At 42.0% G+C, this 6670-nt stretch overlaps 1 non-coding gene across 1 annotated transcript; it reads right to left on the bottom strand.

The window, feature by feature from the left end:
* Positions 1 to 5092: 5092 nt before the first annotated feature.
* Positions 5093 to 5165, bottom strand: TRNAR-ACG (transfer RNA arginine (anticodon ACG)). Its single transcript has one exon. It is a non-coding gene; the product is annotated as a tRNA-Arg (tRNA).
* Between the last annotated feature and the right edge of the window lie 1505 nt (positions 5166 to 6670).

Raw genomic sequence — 6670 nt, 5'->3', positions numbered from 1 at the left:
GTCACTACTTACCATTAGCCCCGCCTCCTCTGTATATAAGCTCTCGCTCCCCTCAGATTGATAGCTCTCTAAATGTGTTCCTGAGGAAGAAAATAAATATTATTATTACAAGAAAGTCTACAGTCTCTTATATTGGGCCTAACCAGGATAACCAAACTAGTAACAGGAACTGAACCCAGATGGACATTTCTTTCAACAACTTTAAAATTCAAATTGGTAATTGTAAAGTCTAGTCTATAAAATTCAGATCAAGTAATCAAATGGTGATGTGGGAGAAGACACTCGAGCGTCTCTTGGACTGCAAGGAGATCAAATCAGTCAATACTGTGAAGCATTGGACACAATTTAGCAACTGAACCACAAAAACAATGTCTGGTCTATAAAATTCATATCCAGTAATTGAATGGATCAGACATGCCTAAGGCCATGACCTAAATAGGGTGCTATGGAGCCAAAGATCAGCTGAAACAAACAAATAGGAGATGCTATATTTTAATACACATTTTTTCCTTAATTGTGTATAATTCTCAGGAATTACAACACATGTTGCATACAATAGTAAATTGTAAAAACACCTTTGGGACATTCAGGGAGTTAGCAGTTCCATAGGTCCATCGGCCTGCTATCAGATCCACCATCTGATCCAGTGGTGAAATCCAAATTTTTTTATTACCGGTTCTGTGGGTGTGGCTTGGTGGCCACGGTGTGGCTTGGTGGCCGTGGTGTGACTTGGTGGGCGTGGCTTAGTGGGCATGGCAGGGGAAGGATACTGCAAAATCCCCATTCCCTTCCCACTCCTGGGGGGGGGAGGATATTGCAAAATCTCCATTCCCACTCCACCCTGGGGCCAGCCAGAGGTAGTATTTGCCGGTTCTCCAAACTACTCAAAATTTCCGCTACCGGTTCTCCAGAACCTGTCAGAACCTGCTGGATTTCACCCCTGATCTGATCCAAACTAGACCTCAAGCCCAGTACTGTGAATTCTACATGGAAGCCAAGAAGATGTCCTCCCTCATGAATGACAGGTAATTTAAGGCTCCATTGACCTAACTCCTTAGCTGACCCCACCGCTTGGCCTGCCTCTTGGATGTGGATGTCCACTGTGCCAACTTTCACTCTTCCAAACTTTCCAAAATGGGTGGTTTCCTCAGCAAATGAAATAAAATCATCTCTCCAGAGGTGCAGTCAGTATAATCCGCTGAGTCCCCACCCTGTTAAATGTGAAAGCTTATAACGATAAAATGAAATTGGCTGTCGTTCCTGAAAGAGCATTTAAGGGCTGGATTAGAGGCTTTGATTTTATTCTTGAGCAACATTTGACTCAATAAGTGTAAACATCTTGTTGGCTAATTAATGGGACCAGATGTTTTTGCAGTTCAAGGGAACCCATTGTCTGTCTGACTCTTGTCAATGGGAGTTGAGTTGATACTCCCATAGAAGAAGTGGAAGTGATCCGTCAATCTAATGCCGCCAAAGAAATTTGCTCCCCAAACAATTAAAAATTGTCTGGAAAGCAAAAAAAAAAAAAGGAAGAAAGAAAGAAAGAAAGAAAGAAAGAAAGAAAGAAAGAAAGAAAGAAAGAAAGAAGAAAGAAAAGAAAAGAAAAGAAAAGAAAAGAAACAAACAATATGCCCACAAGTAAATCATGTTCCAATAAATTCAGTCAATACAGAATCCTTGCAGAAAATACAATTTAAGTTTTTAATTGCATCCATTTTTTATAATGAAAAATTTAGTTTTGTATCTATTGCTGATTCCTCCCCCCCCTTATATCTGTTCTTCATCCTATTTCCTAGTTGGAACATATCTTTGAGTTAGAATGTTTTCAGAATTAGTGCATTTTAGTGCTATGCAGAAGTCTGCAAAACAGATGGCTGAAATTAGCCTGACTAGGTGGCTCAGTGGCCAAGACACTGAACTTGTCGATCAGAAAGTTCGGCGGTTCGAATCCCTAGTACAAGTCTCCTGCGTGAGCAGGGGGTTGGAGTAGATGACCTCCAAGGTCCCTTCCAACTCTGTTACTGTTAAAATTCTTGATAAAATTCAAGGATATATTAAGTTGAGGATTAAATGTTATAGGTCCCTGATCCTGCCTGGTATCTCATGAATGTGAACAAAAAAAAAAAAAAAATCTACTAGGCTAAATTAGGGCCTAGGGCTAAATTAGGCTAAATTAGGGCCTAAACTCTTGAGGAGTTTTTGGGGGGGAGGGAAATTTACATCCTATGTCCATGTATCTAATACGAACTTCTCATGATTTGCTGTAATCGTTCAGAAGTGTTTTTTAAAGAACAAATTGTAGTTCCAGATCTTTCTCTAAAATAAAAAGGCTATGCTTGTGCAATTAAATTAGGAGATGTAGTTAGAGACAGTGTGAATGGTGGTCTGAAGAACTATCTATTCCAGACATTTTCATGCATGAATCAAAGAGAGGAACAACGTGTTTACATTAATACGGTAATGGTGCATTTGGATGAGTTTCAGGCACTGTCAGTATTTCCTTTAGAAAATTACTTTAGACACAGCTGTTCATCTGTATCTTTAAGATCTGGCAGAGAAGGCAGGTGTGGGTGCCATCAGCTAGGAGTCTACCAGAGGTGGGTTTCAGCTGGTTCTGACCAGTTCTGGAGAACCGGTAGTGGAAATTTTGAGTAGTTCGGAGAACTGGTAGTAAAAATTCTGACTGGCCATGCCCCCATCTATTCTCTGCCTCCCAAGTCCCAGCTGATTGGGAGGAAATGGGGATTTTGCAGTAACCATCCCCTGGAGTGGGGTAGGAATGGAGATTTTACAGTATCCTTCCCCTGCCACGCCCACCAAGCCATGCCACTCCCACCAAGCCACACCCACAGAACCGGTAGTAAAAAATTTTGAAACCCACCACTGGAGTCTACACTTCGTGGGTCCCACAAGATATACCTTCTCAGCCATAGCATCAGAGGTGGGTTTCAGCAGGTTCTGACCAGTTCTGGAGAACCGGTAGCGGAAATTTTGAGTAGTTTGGAGAACTGGTAAATACCACCTCTGACTGGCCCCGCCCCCATCTATTCTCTGCCTCCCAAGTCCCAGCTGATAGGGAGGGAATGGGGATTTTGCAGTATCCTTCCCCTGCCACGCCCACCAAGCCACACCCACCAAGCCATGCCACGCCCACCAAGCCACACCCACAGAACTAGTAGTAAAAAATTTTGAAACCTACCACTGGGCTGGGGAGGGCAAAAGCTATTTTTTTTCCTTGTTTTCCACTTTGAAATCTTGGTGTGTCTTATACTCCGGTTCATTTTATAGTCCGAAAAATACGATACCCGGAAACTGTAAGGTCTAGTTTATTTATTTTATTTATTTATTTATTAGATTTTTATACCGCCCCCTCTCCCGAAGGACTCGGGGCGGTGAACAGCCAAAGTTAAAAACATACAATATAAACAATTAAAATACGTTTAAAACAGAATTAAATCTAAAATGGCTCCCCAATTTAAAATGCCTTACCCATACCCCTATAAAAAGACGAATTTAAAATTTAAAAATTTAAAATTTCCACATTTAAAAAGGGGGAAGATTTAGGCCAGGCCAGCTTGATAAAATAGAAAAGTCTTAAGCGTGCGGCGGAAGGTGCACAGATCCGGGATCCTACGTATCTCCGGGGGGAGCTCGTTCCAAATCGTAGGTGCCCCCACAGAGAAGGCTCTCCAATTTAGTTCCAATTTAGGCATGAAAGCTGGTTGATGATTTTAAGCCAGTAACTCTCTTCCATCCCAACTCACCTCACAAGGTTGTTTTTTGTTGGGAAAATAGGAGAAGGAAGGAATATTAGGAATATTTGCCACTGTGATAAGAAAGGCTGCCTGCATAATAGCCAGCACCTGGGCTACTGTGCCCTGTCCCTTTAATACCTCTGCCTAGCCAGCCTAGCTATAGGACTATGAGGCTCTCTGGGGTTTTGGAGCCCATCAACCTGGATATACTACATAAACGATCTCATGAGAGTTGCCTTGAGTTATTTAGAAAGTAATAAAGGCGAAATAAAAATCAAATAAGTACGTAAATAAACCAGGGGTGAAATTCAGCAGGTTCTGACAGGTTCTGGAGAACTGGTAGCGGAAATTTTGAGTAGTTTGGAGAACTAGCAAATACCATCTCTGGCTGGCCCCAGAGTGGGATGGGAATGTGGATTTTGCAATATCCTTCCCCCAGGTGTGGGGAGGGAATGGGGATTTTGCAATATCCTTCCCCCAGGAGTGGGGTGGGAATGGAGATTTTGCAATATCCTTCCCCCAGGAGTGGGGAGGGAATGGGGATTTTGCAATATCCTTCCCCCAGGTGTGGGGAGGGAATGGAAATTTTGCAATATCCTTCCCCCAGGAGTGGGGTGGGAATGGAGATTTTGCAATATCCTTCCCCCAGGAGTGGGGAGGGGATGGGGATTTTGCAATATCCTTCCCCCAGGAGTGGGGAGGGAATGGGGATTTTGCAATATCCTTCCCCCAGGAGTGGGGTGGGAATGGAGATTTTGCAATATCCTTCCCCCAGGAGTGGGGAGGGAATGGAGATTTTGCAATATCCTTCCTCCAGGAGTGGGGAGGGAATGGAGATTTTGCAATATCCTTCCCCCAGGAGTGGGGAGGGAATGGGGATTTTGCAATATCCTTCCCCCAGGAGTGGGGAGGGAATGGAGATTTTGCAATATCCTTCCCCCAGGAGTGGGGAGGGAATGGAGATTTTGCAATATCCTTCCCCCAGGAGTGGGGAGGGAATGGGGATTTTGCAGTATCCTTCCCCTGCCACGCCCACCAAGCCACACCATGTCCATCAAGCCACCCCTTAGTGGTAAAGTAGTAAAAAAAAAAATTCCATTACTGAAATAAATTATCTAGTTGTTGATTAAACTACAGCTTTACAACAGTTGAATGATGCTTTTGCTCTGGCTGAGGCAATTACATCTATCTCCTTTCCAAAGAAGAGAAGCAGAAGGGCCATGAAAGAAAAGATATCTGGCTGGAATGGACACACTTTAAAGGAGCTTGGAGGAAGAAGTATTGCTATTCAGATCTCCATTGCTAGAAGCAAACATTGCTATTCAGGAAAGAAAAGTCGAGCCAGGCAGGAATCGAACCTGCAATCTTCTGATCCGTAGTCAGATGCGTTATCCATTGCGCCACTGGCCCCGTGATAATCTATCCATTGATGCATCATTTGCCTTTGACAAAGAGGGATGTTGCCAAAGCATCTAAGTGATAGAGGAGACAAGAGACAACTATACTGCTCAAGGCACAATGCTTTTGGATGCCTGCCATTTGAGAAGGCCATTGCAATTTGTGTGTGTGTGTGTGGTGTGTGTGAATCCTATGGGAAATTTAGCTTTGCTGAGCATATCCGTTTGCCTCGAGGCTGCTAAGCATCTCTAAAGTTTCTCTGTTGCAATGGGAACACCCCACTTCTGTGGGATAAAGAGGACTGTGAGGGTAGACCCAAAGCCCTTGAACATTTTTAGATGGTCAAGGGATGAGCGACTTGTATGCTACCAAATGCACTCAGTGGCATTCTAGAATTTAACTTGCTGTTTTTTGTTTTTTATTTATTTATTTAGTTAGTCATTCATTCATTCATTCATTCATTTACTCATTTATTGTGTCAAGCATGTATTTTATGACAGATACATAAAGCTATGCTGTGCGATCGTCAGAACCTTTTTTTTTTTTTTTACTTTTTTAAAGCATATTTTTACTACTGGCTCGGGTGAATAGGTAGTAAAAAAATGCTCAAATTTTTTTTTTAAAAGGCTCCAACAGCTGTGTCTCGCGATCATCGGAACCTTTTTTTTTTTTTACTTTTTAAAAGCATTTTTTACTACCTATTCACCCGAACCGGTAGTAAAAAAATGCCTAAAAAGTTAAAAAAAAAAAGTTATGACGATCAGCTGAACGACGCGCCATTGTTGGAACCTTTTAAAAAACTTTTTAAAGCATTTTTAACTACAAGTTCTGGAGAACCGGTAGTAAAAAAATGCTTAAAAAAATAAAAAAACAAGTTCCAACAATCACGCGTTGCTGAGCTGATTGTCGGAACTTTTTTTTTTTTTTTACATTTTTTACTACCGGTTCGGCCGATCCGGCCTGAACCAGTAGCATTTCACCCCTGCCTTTAGCTCTGATTGCTCCTGGAATTCCTATTTCCTTCAGGTGTGGCAAGAATCCTGCTAAAATGTTACTTCCCCTTCACAAAGCAGACGGACTTTCTTGAATAACGTTGTCACTATATTTTGTTTATTTTGCTGTTTCTCTAAACACTGATGGAACAAAGCAAGCCAGTTCCAGCATATTCACTATACCCCAGCTGCTCCCTGAGACAAATTATGGTGTTCATTTCTCCTGGATGCTTGATTAATTACTGAAATTATCTGAAGAGCAATTTCAGCCTCTCTTCTTCATATAAGTAACATGACCCATGGACCCACAGGAACTTCCCATTGGGAAACCTGATCAACACTTGCAATCATAAAGAAGCATATTAGATAAATGAGGCCGAATTGCGGTGATTGGGTGAGATTCAGATGGAATATTAAGGATATTAAAGACTATTAGAGAAACAAAATTGAAGGCAACACTCTGGAATGCCTTGAGCAATTTCAACCAAACTTGGTACACAGATGACTTATTCTGTGGAAACAAAT

Source organism: Pituophis catenifer, unplaced genomic scaffold (genome assembly GCF_029215685.1).
Source record: "Pituophis catenifer annectens isolate HBS135680 unplaced genomic scaffold, rPitCat1.0.hap2 SCAF_3, whole genome shotgun sequence".
Classification (NCBI taxonomy): Eukaryota; Metazoa; Chordata; class Lepidosauria; order Squamata; family Colubridae; genus Pituophis; species Pituophis catenifer.
The sequence above is the reverse complement of the archived record's forward strand: the minus strand, read 5'-3'. Positions and strand labels throughout refer to the sequence as shown.